This window comes from Chiloscyllium plagiosum, chromosome 5 (genome assembly GCF_004010195.1).
Source record: "Chiloscyllium plagiosum isolate BGI_BamShark_2017 chromosome 5, ASM401019v2, whole genome shotgun sequence".
In the NCBI taxonomy this organism is placed as follows: Eukaryota; Metazoa; Chordata; class Chondrichthyes; order Orectolobiformes; family Hemiscylliidae; genus Chiloscyllium; species Chiloscyllium plagiosum.
Window position 1 is genome coordinate 14,864,782 of NC_057714.1, and position 22,268 is coordinate 14,887,049.

The 22,268-nt window shown below is 39.0% G+C and overlaps 1 long non-coding RNA gene across 1 annotated transcript in view; it reads left to right on the forward strand.

Annotated features, from left to right (window-relative positions):
• LOC122549729 overlaps positions 1 to 22,268 on the forward strand; it is a 55,846-nt gene that overhangs the window by 29,841 nt on the left and 3,737 nt on the right. The window contains exons 2-3 of the long non-coding RNA XR_006311649.1: positions 12,361 to 12,477; positions 20,643 to 20,788. This is a non-coding gene — a long non-coding RNA (uncharacterized LOC122549729). The remainder of the gene's footprint in view (positions 1 to 12,360; positions 12,478 to 20,642; positions 20,789 to 22,268) is intronic.

Here is a 22,268-nt window from a genome sequence, read left to right on the forward strand (position 1 = left end):
GAACTATCGAGTCCCCAATTATTATTGCTCTGCTGTTCTCCACCCTTCCCTTCTGAGCAACTGGGACAGGCTCCGTGCCAGAGGCCTGTGCCCCGTTACTTGCCCCTGGTAAGTCGTCCCCCCCCACAAGTATCCAAAACGGTATACTTGTTCTTGAGGGGAACGGCCGCAGGGGGTCCCTGCACTGGCTGCTTCCTCCCAGTCCCCCTCACTGTCACCCATCTGTCTGCCATCTTTGGAGTTACTACTTCCCTAAAGCTCCGATCTATGACCCCCTCTGCCTCCCGAATGATCCTAAGTTCATCCAACTCCAGCTCCAGTTCCCTAACACGGTCTTGGAGGAGCTGGAGATGGGTGCACTTCCTGCAAGTGTTTTCAGCAGGGACGTCCATGGCATCCCTCATCTCAAAATGCAAACTTGTTGGGCCGAAGGGCCTGTTTCCACACTGTAAGTAATCTAATCTAATCTAAAAAAAACCTTTGGGTGGGACCAGTGAAGGAGAAAGGTTGTATTAGTGAGGGACGGACAAGCAAAGAGATTGGGCTGAGAATGCAGTGAACGTAGTGGGGAGAAGAACGTATTATGAAGGAGAGAGTTTAATGTTCAGATGATATAAAGCATGAAGCACAAGGCTTAGCAATTAGGGTGTGTAGCTAGAAGGAAAGTCACAGCAATTGAGTAGAATGTAGGACAAAAGGCACAGGCAGGGATGAGAACACGTCAAACACGAGAGGTGAAATAGTTCATATCCTGGAAGACTGACTAGGAGAATAGAGGTGTGGGGATAACATCAAAAAATTTAAAAAATTAAACTATTGGTCTTTACGCAAGCATGCTTAATATTTCAAAATACAGTCAATGTTGTTAAAGCAGCTGATCAGGAATTTCTCTTTTCCTGAATTTACTTTCCGATCAGAAGCCTGTTTTTCAGAAGCTTTTTACTTCTTCAGCCAGAAAATCACATTGTGTTTATAGAAACATTTTTGTTTTGATATGAGATGAAAACATCATTCTCCATTTACTGCTCATCTATACCTGACTAGAACTGCATTAAACTGATGAAGAACAAATAGATCATGCTGATTGCAGTGAACCTTAATATATGATAGTCGTATACAGGTCTGTCTGTCTTTTCTCCAATCCTCATGTCCCAGGTTTAGGGGATTGGCTTCCATTGGATTATTCCATACTTATGGGCAAAGCACTGTAGTGGTTTGCCATTGCCCTTGTGGGATGGCTGACCAGAAAATTCTCTTGCTCTTGCTGCTTGCCATGAGGCACATTTCAAGTATTTATAAGGTGAAGATCTGTATGTTTATCCTCAATATGAACACGGATTTCATGGTATGCAATTCAAGCCAGGAGCTTCCAGACCAGAGGTAGAGATATTACCACTGCACCATTAGATCCGTGACCGCTAGTGACGTGCATATTGACATTCGGAGAATGATCCAGAGCGAGTAGTAGAGATGGGATTTTGATATCTTACTGCACCTTTTCACTTGTTTTCCTGAACCTAGCAGTGCATAAGTCAATTTAAACATGTGCTTACATTTATTTCCATAGCTACTGTTTGCAGGGGCATGTTGACCACCTGTCACCTGAGGCTGTAGGTCAAGTGGTGCCACTTCACATCAAATACGGCTGATATGGAGAAATCAGCGGCAAGAGCAGAAAATAGATATATCAGAAAAATTTACAGTTTTATGATCAGCCTATTTGGACACATTGTAAATGCACCTTTCCTGGCCATCACATCTCACATTGGGATTATGAATGTGGTATTTGTTGGTTCAGAGGCAGGGATTGCAATCCCGTGTGCCACAAAATCTTCCTTTCACTCTAGGACCTAGGAATTTAGCAGAATAGAACTGCCCAATTCATAATACAGAAATAGATCTCAAAACATAAGTTAATTTAAGTGTATAAAATATTTGTAGAATCAGGCATTTAGTACTGGACTTCCATTTAAACAAGAGCAACGGTCTCATCATTTTTGAGGCAAAGCTTTATGCATCATCTGACCTCTTTGATCATAACAAAATTACGTTAATTATTAACTGTTTTCATGCTAATCCTGTTGAATTGTTGCATTACCGTTTTTGCCGAGCACTTTGATAAGAGTGGTACTAACTTAACTGATGAATTCAATGGTAGATTGGTAAGTCATTGAGATTTGCTTCCCGGTGGCTATTTTTCTTTTGGGTAGATGCAGTATTATCCAATAGATTAGATTCCCTACAGTGTGGAAACAGGCCCTTTGGCCCAACTGGTCCACACCGACCCTCTGAAGAGTAACCCACCCAGACCCATTCCCCCTAATGCATCTAACTCGACAGGTAATTTAGCATGACCAATTCACCTAACCTGCACATCTTTGGACTGTGGGAGGAAACCGGAGCACCCGGAGGAAACACACGCGACACTGGGAGAATGTGCAAACTCCATACAGACAGTCACCCGAGGCTGGAAACAAACCCGGGTCCCTGGCACTGTGAGGCAGCAGTGCTAAACACTGAGCGACCGTGCCGCCTTATATATATATATATATATATATATCCATATATATAGCTATATATATACATATACCCATATATATATAGCCATATATATACCCATAGCAACACTATTTTAACCTCACAATTTTAGTTAGAAAGAGCTTTACACATACACAGAAAATTCATACAAACATACCATTCAGTAACTGATGAATTACCTAATTTTCAAAATTCAATAAAAACTTGACCACTCTATTTTCCTTGCAATCATTATATCAACAAACACACAAGAAAGGTTCAATGGTATGTGCCTTATGTCATGTAAATTGTGTGTATTGAGATCATGTGCCCAACCAATGTGTTACAAAAATGTGCTACATCAGATCTGGATTCCCAAATAGTCACATAAAATCCTCTGGACAAAGGCTGACTCATGCCAGATTAGTGGAACCAACATTTTTTTAAATGATTGTTTTCTGCTGTTTTCCTTCAATTCAACATCTCTTGGAAAATAGTTACATTAGCAGCTATCAAATAGCAGAAAACTGTCGATGTTGGAAATCTGAAATAAAAACAGAAAAAGCTGGAAATACTCAACAAGCCTGCATTTTCTATTCCTAATTATAAGCAGCAATCCTGCTAATGTAAGTCCATGCTATATTATTAACCAGAGTTTTTTGTTCCATTGGAGGAGTTATCCCTCCTCTTTCTCTATTCATCAGGCTGTCCTTTGATGAAATCATTCTTATACATGAGGTCAGTTTCCATACGTACACTGATGAAATCGAACGTTATCTTGCTATGACCCCTCTGCTGTTTCTGTATGGTCAGGTAGCTTGCACAACAACCAGTTCTGAATTAGTCAAAATCTCCTCCAATTAATCTCTAAATTGCTAGCTATTTATTTATAATTAATATTATTAGGTGGTTTTGGTACTTTAAAGGGAATGGATAATCATAAAGAGATGGAGCAAAATGAAAGATAATTTTCTTAGAAAGTAATAAATGACATTTTTTAAAAGCTTTTGCACCATGCCTATTATTACTGTGGTGTTGGCTGGATCTGCAGGGAGTTTAAAATGGATGAATGCATATGGTATTTTGAGGGGTCATGGGGGTGGGATGGAGAGTATGAGGGAGTGGAGTGGGATTACATGAAGTGGAAAGGATGAGGCGCGGCAAGTGTTTGAAGGAAGAGTGTCCGTGAAGGGTGAGGGTTTGAGGGCCTTTTTTTTAAAATTCTGTTGTCATTGCTACAATTCAACGAAGATCTAGAGCATCAGTGACGGCCTGTCAAACAGCCCACCTTGGCTTTTGGCAGCTTCTGTCACTTCCTCTGACCTCTTGGCTTGACTCCAGATAGCACTTTTGAATGAAAAAAAAAACACTCTGCCTTTGTTTGCATTCTCCCCAAAGTTTGGCACACTTAGCCAGACAATTTGCTTCATCCATCACATTCCTTGAATATGAAATTTCAGCCCAATTTCTCCTTTGATGCCAAACTTTATTTTACAGTGATCCTGTGATGCACATTGAGATTTTCTTTTGTAACAGTATTAGAATTAAGTTGCTACATAAATACAAATTGTTGCTGCATTTCAAGGCATGGTTCAGCAGTTGTGGAAAGATAAACTTTTCATTTAGTAAGAGAAGGAAAGAAATTGTCGTGTGTACATTGCACCTTTTCCAAATTTGAGCAGTCACAAACACTTCACAGTCATGAAAGACTTTTGAACTGTCATCACTTTTGTAATGCAAGGAAGAGTGGAAATCAATTGGTACACATTAAGAACTGACTAATAGCAGTGAGGTGAATGACCAAGTATTGGGGAATAAACTTAATCATCACAAGGCCCTTTTTTTCGAGGCAGAAAGGAGGATAAGTTGCCAACTGGCAAAATTTAAACGTTAAGGGGGCCTAAAAAAAATCCAACACTAGATTGGTCTTGGATGACTTACAGATTCTAGACCAAACTATCTTAAATAGGTTTTAGGCAGTTCCCATCATGCAGTAAGGGGTCTCAGACTACTTTAGGTTGCTTTTGAAAAATTAACCTGCCAGTGACTGGCATTAGAATGAAGAGTACATTCTTTTAAAGCACTGAAGGACAAGAATACCCAGCCTGGCTCCACAACTTGCCAATATGGGGTGTTGGCATTGTTTCGCTGATTACTGCCCTTTGTCCCACCCAGAATGGCACGGAAGGCCACAGAGACAAGGAGTCTGAAATTCAGCTCCTTGAAGTTAATCTTTAAAGATATATCAGACAAAGGCAGCTTACTTGAAGTGTGGAACTGGGACTGGATATCTAATTTTAACCCTTTGGGTTAAGGTGCAATCACTGTACACATTGTCATTATGGATCTGAAAATGGACTTTGACCAATTAACCATCCAATGTGTTTTGGTAACATTCATTCAGGAACACACACTTTGTCACGGACATCAGGTGCAATTCTTTTTTCTTCTTCAAATTGCACCATGTCATTTTCTACATTGACTTGAGTGGACAGATTGTACCTTATATTAATATCTCATCCAAAACTGGTCTCTTAGTCCTGCACTGGCAGTAGATTACATGCTTAAGCTTTGGAGTGAGGTTTAACCCACAGCCTTGTCTTGTAGAGGTCACTTGCTAGCAAAAAAGCAAGGCTAACGTTAAGCAAATATTTGCCAATTATAGAGTCATAGAGCATGGAAACTTACCCTTCGTTCGTTCCAATCTGTCCATGCTGAACAGACATCCCAGTGTGACCTAATCCCATTTGCCAGCATTTGGCCCATATCCCTCTGTGCCCTTCTTATTCATATACCCATCCAGATGCCTTTTAAATGTTGCAATTGTGTCCACCATCATTTTTCCTCTGGCAGCTGGTTCCATCCATGCAATAAATCTCAAATGATATTTTATCAATGCAGAAACACATTTTAGAAATCTGAAACTATAGCATTATAATGTAAATGAAAATGATTTTACTATGTAGGATTATTTTAGCTACATTTTTTACTTCCGCCTGACCTCACTTAATTCAATCCAAAATTTGCACGCCCTCACTTGCAAAGAAAATTGCAAGATGGATACTACCCATGAGTTTTTTTTCTGACATCTTACTATGATGAATAAGAAGAGGTGAGCAGTGATAAAAAAAACAGCTGGTTTTAATTTTTTTTTCCTGAAAGAAAGAGGTCAGCAGCACTTTGAGTCTGTTAGTTGCTATGATGAAGCACTGCTGCTTCGTCAGAGAAAATGTTTGCTTACTATTTCACAAGTCCCGATACCCTGGAGGTGCAGAGAGAAAATAAGCACATCAGTTGTCATTATGACAGGATAAAAATGGAGCCATCATATTTCAATAACACAATGCACTGAGCAAGCCCATAGAGTGATGAATTATATACTCTCTCTTTCACACTAGACTATAAGTTAATATTATCTCCCCAGGATAATTATAGTGAAGTTCAATTACTGTCCCAAAATTACAGTGTGGGCCGCACTATGGGTTTTTGACACAGCATTTTACACATTTATCTTTTCACCTAACATGCTAAATCTGCATTGTGGTGGTGATTAATCGTCCCAGGGCTGTCCAACTCATACCATTATTCTTTCATGGATTGGACAGTCCCCGGAGTCCCCTTGAGCATAATGTAAGCAGGTCTATTACACAGTGTTTTTCAACCAATTTGTGTCTTTGTCTCCTCGTTTCTGTTTTATTCCTTCATGAGTTTCTGAAGAGATAGTACCAGTAAGTAAAATCAGATAGATAGGTTAACAGCTGCCGGTCAATCAGTATTATAAGCAATATTAGAGGATTGGATTGGTGGACATGTTGGGGCTGGTTATGAGTGAAAGATGAGGTAAAGTCAACCAGTTTCACAATGTGATGATATGATCTGAGGAGCAGTTCCTTTTGGGGAGGGTGGATAATTGATTGTGGGGATTAATACACTCACAACGCCTATCTCCTAACAAAGTTACCAGGAAAATTATTTTGTGACTGGCACGGTAATGTTGAGCTGACAAGATTGTCTTTAAGGATTAAAAAAAGAGCTCAGTAGATTGTGTGTCAAAATAATTATTTTAAGTACAAAAAGTACTAAATGCAAGAAGAAACCACACTTGCATCATTATATCAACTGGATATGCATCCTGCATGTCTGATGCTTCATTCTAGTGCACCAACAGAATTTGACATCCTGGCATGCATCTGAAATTGGCTATAACAATATAAAATATAAATTATTGGGGTAAGTATAAACCCTGAATTATTGGATAAAATAAGTTAATAGCTGTTATAAAATATCACAAGAGATGTCATGCAAACATGTTAAATGTCCATCAGCTAATGGCAACAGTAAAATTCTTGCAATGCCATAATTAGCTACAATTGTACATTCATTGTACTACTCACTCTATTCTTAAAGGCTCTGGTTGTTTGAGCTGGAACAAAAATATCTATAAATGAAATAAGTTATTAAATAAGCTTGAAAATTAAAAGACATCCTTGTTTGCTTGGAATATAAGCTTAATTAGTCACCAATATAGATTGCAATACTTTTGTTTTTGCTTGTCTGGAAAGCTCTCATTTTTGACTCTATCTTCTAAATAATAGTCCAACACAAAGCTACATCTAAACACTTGCTCTGATGCTTAAAAATACATTTGTCTTTTAGAAAATCAAAACACTGCAGATGTTGGTTGTTTGAAATAAGAACAGAAATTGCTAGAAATATTCAGCAAAGCTGGCAGTATCTTTGAAGCATGAAGAAGTCAAGGGTGTAACAGTTTCTCTCTCCACACATGCTGCCAGGACTGTTAAGTATCTCTCGCATTTTCTGCTTTTCATATTTACCTTTTCATCTTTACCGACATTGACTTACTTGCTGTCTCCAGCATTTTCGGGTTTATATTACCGTCAAACTTGTTAAATCGTTCGTCTGAACTTGTTCGACTTTCTTTTCTCTTGTCTTCTGTCTCATCAAGATGTGATTAAAGAAACACAAATTTTATCATTTTTCCGAATGATTGACAAGGATTGGAAAATCCCAGAAGTAACCTGAAGCAATGTTTTTCAAACTTTTAGAGCCTCTTTTTAATACTATGTAATCTCTTCAAGAAAGTTATGACTGTAGCACTAACTAAAATCAGTGAATGTTTTTCTTTGTGTTTTATTTGGATTTTGCAAATAAGGATTAGTTATACAAAGGGAAGCTTTGCCCTCCAGACAAGTATCAGAACTGTTTTAACTTCTGTTGCACCAGTGTCAGAAAATCCGTATTTAATGTAGCTTTACACACTTAGGTTCAATTATGGTAATGATTATTCCACACATCTTCATTATTTTGGATCAAGAATTATTAATATTATATATAGTGGATTATTTTCTGTGTCATTATTATGGATTATGCCATCATTAACAAAAACACTAAGCCATCAACCATCATTAACAAGACATTAAATAATTGAACTACCAAAAAGAAAGGTTCTACAACATGAAAACTATTTTAATAGAATCTGAGTAGAACTAATTAATTTTCCCCAAATGACTTAAAAACTCAAAAATAGGAAAATGTAATTCTGCATGAATGTAAGTTGAATTTTATTCATGCATGCCTGCTCCTCTACAAATATTGATCTGGTAAAGCATGACCTTCAATACTCACTTGTATTTTTCAGATCATTTCAGATTGACATGCAATAACTTACAGGGTGCACACTCTGGATTTGATGCCATTTTTGTTCTTTTATGAAGCACATTCCTCTGCAGCCATATTGGATCTTATTCAGTTTAACAGATGACCTCAAGGTCTGACTTCACATTGACCTCGTGTGTACATCTATTGTTCAGCAAAACAATTGACCTAAAATTTGTGTTCTTCTTCCATTATATGTTAGCTTTACTATTAATCATGCTTTCATTCTGTATGTCAAGTGAGTGTCTGTACTAAATGTTACATAAAATTATTTTGTTAGCAAGTTCCAAAACATATCAGCAAATGTTCTAGTAGTTAGAAATAATTAAAAAGGATGTTGTCACTCATAAGTAAAATTAAAACTAAATTTTTACTTTGCAATGAGCTACAATAAATGGCCATCTACTTTGTCATATTAAAATAGCAAATCCAATTCCATTCTGATGAAACATATGTTAAGAGGCCATACACTTTCAATAATTGTTCAAGGTTTATGCAGGAACTAACTAGATATTACATTTGTTTAAAACTCAATCATACAGAATGAAGACTTGATTTTAAAATTTTAATAAAGATAACTTGTGTATCATTAAATCTTCAAATGCTAATCGGTACTTTCATTCTCCAGCTGTAGATAATGTCATGCTTGCTGGAGGCTCTTTATTTTGCAATAAAACATTTACATTCTAATGATTTTATTAAAACTATAGTAGCTGTCAGCAGCCTGACGATTCCTGGCAAATTGTATCAGTTATCAGCTCATATTGCCTTTATCAAAACCACCCAGTGGCGAGCTAGGCCTGCCACAATGAGATGTCTATTGCTTGAAGAGTCAGTATTTAATCATTTTTTTCAGTATTGTTCTGCTTACAGTGCATAAATAAGTGCCTCAAATAACGCAGAGTGCCACTGACAATGAAACAAAGTATCTGTCCTATTTATCTTTTCACATTCTTTGGTTCCCCTTTGCTGCAGGCACTGTTTATATTCAGTAACCTATCATCATTCAACAGCTCTGTATTTCTTGATGATGAGCATTAGGCCTCTCAGGTAGTCATTTTCAAATGAAAGGCTGCACGGCCAGTGATAATGTTGGCTCGGGGAAGTGACAAAATAAAATTGCCAAACTAGTGGTGCAAGCAATGAAAGTTGAACTGTAAAACAACCTTGACCTCTTCTGATGAGAAAAAAGTATAAGCTGGCTTTTACCATTAACCCATCTTTCTTGATAGACACTTTCTGCAGGGCAGTCAGATCAGTCTTGTTTTTCATTGTCTGCAGTTATTTCCTTGCTCTTTGTTCTTTCAGATCTAATTCTTTGTTCAGTGCTTATTATTAACTGAACATTTGCTAGAGGGGAAAGGAATACGCCTACTGTGAAAGGGATTTTTAACTCATCTTGTTTTTTGCTTTTAACTGCACGCTACTGTATGAAATGTGCAAAACTGCCTTCTGCTAATGCTTTGTCCTTTAGAGGGTGCACATGATTTATGAATTGATTACAAATGATGGTTTAACAATTTGGTGCAGTTAATTAATCTGTGTTTAAAACTTAATTGGGGGAGTTTGTGGACCCATCTGCAGAACCCAGATGCAGTGTTAAACGTGGCTGAAAAAAATGTTTCCATCATTTTGTATTCTGTCTCTCTTTCAACATTGGGTCCAATGTTGGTATTAATAGAAAGAAAGCAGTATATAAATTATAAAAACAAAGTCCCACATTAAAGTAGACATTTTAATGAACCGCTCACAGTAGAGGCTGTCTCAATTTGGTTTATTTGACAGAAGAAGTGGAGATTTATTACTGTTGGACAATATGTAATTCTCCTTACATGGGAACTGGACTAATTTGACTCTGCAGTTTGCGAATTAACAGAGATTGTCTTCAAACTGTTCAACATAAGAGCACTCTGTTCTGTATCCCTTTTATTGCATCCCTTTGCACCATCCCTGAGGAGCGGCTTTATTTAATCCATCTGGAGCCCTAGTAACCAAGTCCCTGCTCTTTGCGACCCTGGCGATTTATGCTTCATATTTCATGCTGTGGTTGGTCTTTAACCACTTACATTTTTCCCCTTTGGTCACATTTTTTGAGAAAATATTTGACAAGTGGACTGTTTATCATGCAGGCCTAAACACTGTTATGGGGGTAATTCAATCTGCCAGCCTAACCACAGATAGATCATTGGCTGAGAGACTGGGGGTTGTGCCACTCATAATTTTTCCACTGATACAAGTCTTTTATAGAATATGACATACATCTTTAGGCACTAAATCATCCCTGTATAATTCATCTGTCAGGCATCGGAGCTAAAGGAAATAAATACCACTGTGGAGTCATATTGATAAGCTTTATATTCCATTGCGACCGTTCCAGCCACAAGTATTTCCAAAATCAGTTTATTGGAGGAAATTTACATTCACAACATCAGTCTTGCAATCATTTTTCCCTTCATTCATTACATTACCCATGCTGTGTTCATATGCCGCTTATCAGATTTCATGTTTTATGTATTCTTCGACTTGACACAATAGCAATGATAAAATGAAGGCAAATTTCTTCCATTAGTGACAGCCAGCTATTTGAGCTAAATTAAGTTGTACCCTGATATTCTGAAATACAAGGTGCAAATAACCTACTTTGAATAATCACTGCAAATATGCCTCTGTCCATTTAAATTATATCTCCTTTATGGTAGTGACTAAACCTTTGATATGATAATATTTAATACCCTTGCAAGCTCAAAAGGATTGAAAACAGCAATTATAACAGAGTGATTTTATGTCAGTACATCTTTTTAAAAGTCTTATTAAAAACTAATGATTTTGTCATATGTATTCAGTTTTGGACACTGTAACTTTGAGGAGGAGAACTAAAACAAATATCATCATCGCTGTCGAAGGAAACATTTTGTGCACTGGTCATGGAGCAAAATTTCTACTAATATTAATAGTAACATGCATATGTTCAACAAATTCATAGCTTGGTAGCTTTTCCAAATGTATGCAATGCACTATTTGCTTCGGACTTCTTCGGCCTTATACAAGATTGCATTCAGTGAAACCACTGATATGAAGTGAAAGCACTCTTGCAACTCATTCACTGCCTCCTGCCCTAAGTCAATGTGCGCACTATGCAGTATTAAATTACCAGTCTGACACATGTGCTGTCTTCCTTCCTTGCAGCAGAATCTGTTAGGAAATTGACATAGACCATTTACCCCAACTTGATGTAAATCTGATTGATTTACAATTTGACTTTAATCCAGTAGGTGTGGATATCTACTCCAAATTAAGAAGCAGACAAAAATAACTCCTCATCATTTCCATTACTCCTTTCCTGCGAAGTACTTCAAATACGCAACAAATGTAAAGTCTCTGTCATTCAGTCAAGACTTTAGGTCTGACCCACACCCTAGAAACAATTACTGATAGTTTCTACCGTAGAGGAATCTGCCAGATATGCTGACTTTTGTTTGTAAAATAATTTGATTCCACAGTCAGTAAAGTCAACAATGCTTTTGAAATATGATGACAGTTAACTATAAATTCCTCATTTCAGAAACATCCCCCAATCATGGTTAATCATATTCCGTTGACAATCTTTTTTTTTTACCTGAGAGTACTGTTCCCTTGATTGCCTTCCCCTTGAATTCCCTCACTTCAGTTCAATACTATAGACATTGACAACCAATCTCAAAATTATTGGCTAATCACTGTGATTCCTCTCAACTGACGTCAGACAACTGATTCAAACAGAATGTTATTTTTGTAAAAAATCTTATTTATAATCATGAATAGGAAGAAATAAAAGAAATTGTTTCCTTGAAATGTGTTAATTTGCTTAATTTATATAAGTAGTAAGTTACGTTGGCCTCTTAAAAACCTTGGGCAATTTTGCTTATGTAGCAAACACATTTGGTACAAAGTCTTTCAGCATAAACCCTATTGATTACAGCATCTTTAATTGCTTTATGAGACATCTCTAATCACTGTATCTGATGGTTTTCTTTCAATCAAATTCCTCACCCATAACTGACAGTACACTAACAATATTTTTCCAGTTTCATCAATTGCATCACCTTTAACTTAGCTAACCTACTCTATCAATGTCAAATAAATACTATTATAACAAATAATATTTATATTTATGGTATTTCATTTCAGAGATCTTAAGAAATGATAATACGATGAGAAGATGATGTTATGCTGGAGAGCTTTGAACACTGAGCCCTGTAAATTCACAGCAAACACTCCTGAGTCTGAATCTGAATTCATATTAAGGTAAATAATGGTCAGTGGTCAGCGTCAAACAATTCTGCTTTTTTTATGTCACTATTTTCCATTCAGCATACTTATTATCAGTCTTCAATTGCCTTAGAATTGCATTTAATTTTTTTTTTATCAAATTACAGCCCCTTTGTATATTGACAAGAATTATTGTTTAATTGTTGTACAGTAGAACTTCATGACAAATTCTGAAAATTAACATCGGCACATCATGTTTGTACATATGTTTTCATCACCCATTATTTTTCATTGCCAAGCCAAGACGTTAGATTTTGATAATGGCCTTCTGAAAGATCCTGTATGAATTCAAAATGGTACCGTGTAGCCCAGAATAAACATTAAAAATGTTGCCAGACTAGAACAGCAGTTGTACTGGTGGCCAATACAAAACATCATAAAACCTCACCAATGTGAGACAGCCAATACTTCCCTTGAGGTTAAAAAAAACTGTTTAACTAGACATTGTCCCAGTATGGGTTTAACAGTAAAAAGAAATTAAGCTGTATCTATTTCCTTGTTTGTCATTCCACTCTCCTTGGTTAATTTTTCCTTCAAAATGATAAATCAATCTTGCTAAAGTTCTCATGAAGAGAGTAATTTTCCTTCTCTTTGGCTACTCGGTGGGAGCTTTCTGTGTATTATCATTCAGTAAGGTGGCAAGGAGGCTTCACATCTGTCTTTGTTAAATGCCTGCTACAGACCTGGCCTCCCATTACGGGCTCTCACAAGCAGTGAATCATTGCTGGCTACTGAGTTGTACTGAAACCATTTATTTTCTTTCCATGTAATTTCTTTATCATTATGCTTATTATCAAAGAACTTGAGATTAATACTTAGTTCCTTCTGGTGGATTTGAATTTGTTTTGAAAAGACTCACATTACCACAGGGAATGGTTTTAGTTGCTGCTCTTTCCCATCTCCCTGCTTAAAAAGCAAATACTAATTGTAGCGTTTGAGGTATTTTAGCCACCCCCTCCCCCCCTTCCAGGCATCTGATACAACTGCCCTTTTGATGTTAATATTTATAAATAATGTTTAGCATTTTTCTAACATCAGTTTCTCATTTACTGAGGCAATATCAGCTAACAATACAAGGCTCAGCAGTACAGAAAGAAATAATCCCTTGTGACCTACGGGTCAGGCGGCATTTCAAAAAAGATGAAATGAAATGAGCTGCGGCTTAGCTCTTCAATTTAATCACACAAGATAAGAATTGCTAAAACCATTTAAGAACTTAATTTTGTTGAGGATTCATTCCCAAGTGAAGTATACAATGAAAAAATGAAGGACAAATTTACTGTTTATAAAAAAAGGAACGTCCAAGCCGAGCTTCCTAAAGGTATCAGTAAAAGGAGATTGTGAAGATGGCTCATCTTAAACAGTAAAGTGTAACCATTTAGCTCTGGTGATTCAGGATAGAATTCTGACGAAGACAAAGTGCTGAATTTTACCAAAATTTGGCTAATTATTAATCTCAGGGAACTTCTTTCTGTGAGTCCTCATGAGTTTTCTCAGGCAACTTTACACTTCATTAAGTGTGCATCACGCTATCATGCAGTCACCAGTGGCAGAAATAGTTCCCACTGCGAGATCATCTGGATTTCAATTGCTGGTACCAGTTTTCAATTCCAGCTGTGCGCCGTTTCAATCACTGCAAGCCTAAAACTGCCCTTCGCAGTTGCAGTTTCGGAGAAGTTGCCCTGGAGATGGCTGACAAGGGCCCTGGAGGTGCCAATGGATAAGGTGACGGAGAGGAAGGCTATCAACTTTCCTCTAGACTGTCTGAAGTGGCAACGGCAACAGTTCCTGCCAACCTAAACTGAAGATGCCACCTAGGTCAGTGTGATCTTTGCAGTGTGGAGGAATGTCCAGCAAAGCAGGAATAAGTTTAATGACCTTCTTTGCTATGCAATGGTGCTACCATCTTCTTTCTGCTGCTGCATAAACACTCTAACTCTGTTACTGCATTCACCTCCTACCAAAACTCACAGTCTAACACTCTCACAATTGATTGCAGCGCCTTCTCCCACTTCCACTCGCCCACACTATCCTCCCGATGTACTCGTCCTGCATGCCCTCTGCACTTCCTACTAGCTAACACCTGACACCTCATCACATCTCTCCCAGGTGTACAAGCACTAGCTTCCACTTTCATCTCACTCTGCCTCCCTTTGTCCATTGCAAGAGAAAACACAAGGCAGAAAGAACCAAATTTGGTGGATTGAAATTGAGAGTGTGGCACTGGGAAAGCACAGCAGGTCTGGTAGCATTCGAGGCTCATTCCTGATGAAGGCTTATGCCCGAAACATCGATTCTCCTGTTCCTCTGATGCTACCTGACCTGCTGTGCTTTTCCAGCACCACACTCTCACCTTTGATTTCCAGCATCTGCAGTCCTCACTTTCTCAAAGTTGGTGGATTGCCTAACATTCAACTCCTCATCATCTACATGGATAGAAATCTCATCATAGTGGGAGAGGTCCATGTTGTGATGTCAAAACTTCAGTGTCCCAGCAACTGAGTAAGATTCATTGTCATTTGCAGTGCTGCTCTCTCATCACCACTTCTGTGACTATATTCTTGTCATGGCTAAACTTCAAATTTTATTTCTCAATTAATTCTTTATGCTCTTTCACCTCTGAATGATGAGCCACAGATGCCTGAGAAAGCACTTGCAAGGTTTCTTGAATCCTTCACCAGCTCAGATACTGACCCTTCATGGGTACGTTAGTCAGAGTTCATTCGGAAGCACATCCTGGTGAGCACACCGATACCTCATCTCTGCAGCTGGCCTGGGAACTAATGCACACGATTCTCTAACCCTATCTGATTGATAATTATCCTTTTTGTTTCAACCATACTACCATGAAATTTTATCATAATTGAACAAGTGACCAATGGATCTTGTGAAGGCTTCCATGAATTTGTAACCTCAACTTTTATCAAATAACATGAAATGCATAGGATGACCAAATGAATAGGCTGCAATTACAGGTGGGATTAGACAAGGGGTGTGTCACCCTTAGCAGCATCAGATCATTTAGAGTCAGGGAAAGATGACTTCACGTAATTCAGTTCCATTGAACAAGGTTCAAAGAGGTTACCTTGGCAGACGCTTCTGCATTGTAGAATGCTGAAGGTGCTGTTCTGTCTGAAAAATTTCTTCATTGTCTTAATTGACACACTGTTTCATCTCTCACTGACCCTCATCGTACATATTTGTATGAGGACTGAACAATGTCCTCTGTCCTGCACAGTGCAAGAACAAAGCCCTGAACATATTTCACATGGAAATCTGATGTGGAGGAGATATCTTATGGCCCTCATTGGCCTCAGTGGAAGAAGTTATTCCATTACAGGTTCATTGCACCTCATGATATGCATTCTGACAGTCACCTCTGAATAGAGTATAGTGCCACTGCCTCCTCTCCCATCTTCGTTCTATGGATGATGAACAACTGTGGCCAAATGCATCTTCTCTACTTCATGAAGCCTCCCTTGTCTGGAAATTCCACATTCAGAGGTTGCACCACATCTGCTGGTGGGTGGTGCTGGTCCGGGGCTTCCAGATGCATGTGTTCCACATCCATTTAGTGCTTCTGAAATGAGATCCTCTAGGACAGGTGCAACAAACCTAAAATGGGCAAAGTCAGAAAGAAAACAGCTCCTTAGTAATGTGATCAACAGTCAGAAATTGGAGCACTCACACAAGTCATATTTGAACATCATTTTCAGAACATTGGGAGATGATGGCCTCTGACAAGGAGGCCCTCAGTTGGATCCTGCATATCACTGACCTAATTCAGATGTTTACTGCTTTAATCATTTGGCACAAATACAGTCAGAAGTCGTAAGTGTGGTGGCAATAGTGAGAACTTCTCCCATCTCTCCCAGCCTACACATTAACCTAGAAAGACAATACATGATAATAGACATTTCATTGTACATGTGAAATGAGCAGTCCCCATTTCTTGTGTAGACTATGGAACTTTGGATGGTGGTTATGATTTTGGCATCTAAGATAAATCTACAACTTCATCTACAGCTTGTGATTCACAGCCATTAATAGGATTATTAATGAGCGACCTGTTCAAGGTTGCTTGTGGCCAGGATTTTTACCCAACCTTATAGGTAATTGCATGAGGTCTACATGTAGAATTATGTGATTACAGATATTTTTAACCTGTACTGTGCATCTATTTAATTCTATTGCCCTTTGAAGGGCTTCACATTAAACAAAAGGTGAGCTGCACTCTCACAAAACATAATACGCACTTAATCCACAGCAAGTGTGGTGCAACCATTTTCCATTTTGATTCTGCACTTTTCATTGAGGGTGGAAAACTAAACAGGTAGTGCTTCACAGAGTGAATTATGCCCAAAAGGTTGACTCCTCTCCTCAGATGCTGACCTGCTGAGCTTTTCTAGTGCCACCCTTTTCGACTGCAGACACACAGACTAGCTGACTCCTTCAAACTTTCATGTTCCTTTCTTCATTGCCCTCCCCATCAACTCCACAAGCTTTGATCTTCCTCATGTTCCCACCTAGTCCTTTTATTTAACTATTCCTCTCCCCAATTACCCCTGAAACCCAGGCTTAGTTATGCCAAATATTGAAGTGTACAGTCCCTTCATCAAAACCAGTGTGGTCATGACCATCAATGTTCCCCATTACTTGCAGTGCTGTTTTTTTTCATATTCATGTGTTCCAGATGTTGAAATTATATGTTGAAATGCACCCCATCACAATTATTATCACCTCTGCATTCAGCATGCTGTCTCTAATCTCCATAATTGATTTCCCCTGAGGCCTCACCAGTGCACTGGTCCCTGATAAATCTCCTTCACTTTCAACGACCAGACTTCCTAAACTGTCTGTAGCCCAAACCCCTTCCAACTTGACAAGTGATCAGACCTTTGACTGATCATTGCAAAACATCTGACTGACTTGCCACTAGTCCCCAAACTTGCACTGGATTGCAGGACTGACTGTGGCTCACTCCCCATCATGTATTGATACAGTCCTCCTGACCCTGGACACTTTAAACAGCTGACTATCTACGTCCAAGGCCCTGGAGTGAGATCAGATGATGTTCTTGAGTTACTGTGACAGTAGCTCCTGACTGAAGACAGTTCCCATATACTACTCCCCTTAGACTTTGAGACATGGCCCTTTGGTTGAATATAATCAATGTGTTTGTTGCATTCAAAGCTGGCATATGCTGTGATCAGGTTAGGTTATGCTGCATGTGTGGCATATAAATATAGCACAGTGTCACGCAGCAACATGTCCACGTTCTTGACTGATCATTGCTGACAAACATTGCAAGTTGTCTGGCTTTTTGTCGGCATTAAAAGCCAAGACAGAAATACGGTGTGTAAGTGCCAAGTGAGTGAGTGCTAAGAGACCAAGCTAAAGGTATTTATCCTTACACACAAAGTGACCTGGCAGCAGCATTACAATACAAAATATCAGCATGCTCTAAAATGTAGCATTGAAGTGGATGACTATTGTAAGTGAGTCAGAGATGAGCCATGATGATGTGGTGAGCCTGAGTGTGTGTTTGATGCCAACCTCTGTAGGCAAATACTAGACATGGAGCCTGCCCTGTGATGTTGGGGAATGCAGGTCAAGATGGAGGCCTGGAAGAACAACTGGCAAAGTGGAGCTACCAGTTATCCGCTGTGACTTTCATGTTGAGAATTAGCACGATCTAGTTTCTCACCGTTGTGAAGGAAAATAGAAAATTACATTTGAACAAGGTGAGAATGGGTACTGATGAGATGTAAATACATGCAAATAGGGCTCTTAAGGATCACTAGCAAGATTCCTATCTCACTGTTCCAAATTTGGGTGGAAACTCAGACAATTTCCTTGACATCTCAAACTTTTTTTCCCCCATCTCACCATATTTTCACCATCTGGGGCAATGAAACTTCAACCTAAACGGTTTATACTTTTGCACTGCTTTTGCGATTTTAAACAGACCATATCAATGTTATTATAATAGTATTAAAAAGGACTATTGAAATTTGACTTTTATCATCTAATTGTTATGCAGGTAGTTCTCCCATAACACCATGGTTGCGAACCACCAAAGCACGCTTTTTGGAAATAATGGGGCCTACGGGAAAGGTAGGGTTGGGGCAGACCAGCGAAACACATCACTCACAATCCTCAAAATTCACCCAAAAGCCTAATGCAGAGTATAGCACAGCCTGAATGAAAGTTGAAATCATATTTATTAAGGAAACAAAAGTAAATTAAACACAGTACATTTAAAAAATGCAAGAAAGCTGCTGTCTGTACAGTACCTCTCTCAGAAAGCTCCTCTGGTGGTAGGTAACATCAGTGCATGCACAGTATGGCACAAAGACCAGTGCTGATGTCGCACATACTCAGAGTTGTGTGGAGATTTCGGGGCAGACATCGGCACATGTGCAGCATGAGGCATGCGAAGTGATCCCTGCTGAAATTGCATTATTGCGAACAGAGGTAAGCATTCTCGAAAATACCATTCCCTAATTCTTCAGAGACATTCTATTCAAATCGTGCTGCTGAAGCATGTGTTATTCCAGAACTACCTGTGCCTAAGACCTGGAGAAAGTGAGGACTGCTGATGCTGGAGATCAGAGTCAAAAGTGTGGCTCTGGAGAAGCGCAGCAAGTCATGGACTAAGATGGTTTAGAAAGGAAGAAATGTATACGCAAAATAGCTGCAGTGGCCACTTGACCTCAGATAGACACAAGCTTTGTGAGACCCATGAGGAAGAAACAAAACCATCTGCATTGAGATAATTTCTTCCTTACTCCAAAGACAATGAAAACAGGGTAGTGAGTGATTATCAATAAATTCAACTTTCCTGTTTAATTCACATGTCACTAATGATTCCATATATTGAGAGATGAAGGGTTCACCTGCTAGTCAGCCAGCTTGGGAAGACAATGAAGTTAGACTCCAGAATGCATATTGAACTTTACTTCAACAGCTGCTTTTGAGCAGCAGAGCAGCAAGGCAGAAAAAATAAATTGTGACAAGAGTGGAATTCACTCTTCCTAATTGTTTCTTTTATCCTTTTAAAATACAGTGCCCAAGGAAAAAGCAATCTGGGCAAAATGCCACTGATGAAAAACTCAAAGATCTATAGATCCACCACAACTGAGGATATGTCAACCATAAAACTGTGGTCTCAGTTCAACAATCTCACGCCTCAGATACTCTAAGGACTCTTTAACTTTTGTTTTTCCCTATCTGTACCACAAATTGTCCCATTTAAACATATTATATGTGTTTGTTTGTGTCTAACCTTGATGTTAAGTTTTGATTATCTTTTCACGAGATTAATAGGAGGCAATGAAGGACTTTTTGCACCAAAGAAGACATTGGTAATTAACTTCTTCATTTTTTTAATTAAAGTAAATTTAAATTGAAGAATGACAGCTGCTTGCCAATAAGAAACTAAGTTGATGGTGCTGGTACCGCGGTACTGTTGCTGGTTTAGTAAACCAGAGTCCCAAGCAATGTTCTGCGGGTTAGGCTTTGAATCCCACTGTGGCAAATAGTGAATTCTGAATTCAATTAAATTTGGAATTTATAGGTGACCACTTAACCAGGTGAAAGTGAGTACTGCAGATGCCAGAGGTTAGAGTCAAGAGTGTGGTGCTGGAAAAGCACAGCAGGTCAGGCAGCATTCAAAGAGCAGGAAAATCGATGTTTCAGGCAAAAGCCCTTCATCAGGAATATTCCAGATGAAGGGCTTTTGCCCGAAACCTCAATTTTCCTGCTCCTCGGATGCTGCCTGACCTGTGTGGGTTTCCTCCGGGTGCTCTGGTTTCCTCCCACAGTCCAAAGATATGCAGGTCAGTAAATTGGCCATGCTAAATTGCCCGTAGTGTTAGGTGAAGGGGTAAATGTAGGGGAATGGGTCTGGGTGGGTTGCTCTTCGGCGGGTCAGTGTGGACTTGTTGGGCCGAAGGGCCTGTTTCCACACTGTAAGTAATCTAATCTAATCTAATCTCTCAGTTCTGAAGAAGTCATATTGGATTCAAACATTAGCTCTTGGTACAGCTGCAGCCAGGCCTGCTGAGTTTCTCGAGCATTTTCTGTTTTGTTTCAGATTTCAGATTACTGTGTCCATAATATTTTTCTCTTTATTCAAGTGCATAGCCAAGGAACCAATCTAAGCTCTGCAGTTTTGTCACATCAGTAGTGAATGTCAGCAGACAATTAAACAACTCACTGGAGAAGGAGGATCCACAAATATTCTCATCCTCAATGATTAGGAAATCCAGCATCGGTGTAAAAGGTAAGTCAGAAATGTTTGCAACAGACAGAAGTCCCTAGCATCACAAATACTAATTTTCAGTTAAGTCACTTCTCACATCATGATAGGAAGAAATAATTGGAGGCATTGGATACTGTGTAAATTAAGGGGCCCAGCAACATTCTAGCAATAGTACTGAAGACTCGTGGTCCAGAATTTGCTCTGTCTCCAGCCAAGCTGTTCCAGTAGATCTAAAACACTAGCATCCACCCAACAATTTGGAAAACTGCCCAGCTATGTTATGTACCCAAAAAAACAGGTCAAATCCAGCCTGGCCAATTGTCACCCCAACAGTTCAGTCCCAATCTTCAGCAAAGTAATAGAAGGAGTCACCTACAATTTATCAAGCAGCACTTGCTTAGCTCACTGACTCCAAGTCTGAGTTCCACCACAGCCACTCAGTTCATGGTATCATTATAAGTTTCATTCAAACATGTGCAGAACAGCAGACCTTAGAGGTGACATGAGAGTGACTGCTCAAAACATCAAGGCCACATTGGACCAATTGTGGCATCAAAGAGAACTAGCAAAACCAGATTTAATGGGAATCAAGGGGAAAATTCTCTGCTGGTTGAAGTTGTGCTTAGTGCAAAGGAAAATGATTATGGTTGGTAGAAGTCAGTTATCTCATCTCCAGGGACATCTCTGCAGGAGTTTCTTAGGGTAGTGTCCTAGGCCCAACCATCTGCATCAATGAGTTTACATTTATCATAAATGCAGCAAAATCTGGGAAATATTAGCGTGGGCTGGTAAGTGGCAAGTAACTTGGATTTTTTAAAAAATTAATTCATTCACTGTATAAGGGCATTGCTGGCTCAGCCAGCATATCTTGCCCATTCCTAATCGCCCGGGGGCAGTTAAAAGCCAATCCCATTGCTGTGAGTTTGAAGTCACATGTAGGTCAGATCAGGTAAGGATGACTGTTTCCACCCTTAAAGGACATGAGTGAGCCATATGGGATTTTCCTGGCAATTGACAATGAATTCATTGGTCATCATTATACTACTAATTCTAGCTTTAAAAAAAAATCAAATTACACCATCGGCCATGGTGGGATTTGAATCTGGGTCCCCAGAACACTATTTAGGTCTCTGGATTAATAGACCTCCAATAATACCAAAAAAGAGAAAATGCTGGAAAATCTCAGCCAGTCTGGCAGCATCTGTAAGGAGAGAAAAGAGCTGATGTTTTGTGTCTAACTGACCCTTTGTCAAAGCTAAAATAATAATACCAATATGCTTTCACCTCCCCATTTTGTATCGCACAAGTGCTGATCAATAACGACCCCCAATAAGGTAAAATCATGTATTGTTCCTTGATATTCAATGGCATTGTCATTATTGACTCCTTTGCTATTAACATCCTGGGGCTTACTGTTGACCAGAAATTGAACTGGACTACCGACATAAGTATTGTGGCTGCATGACCAGGTCAGATGCTGGGAATACTGCAGTGAATAACC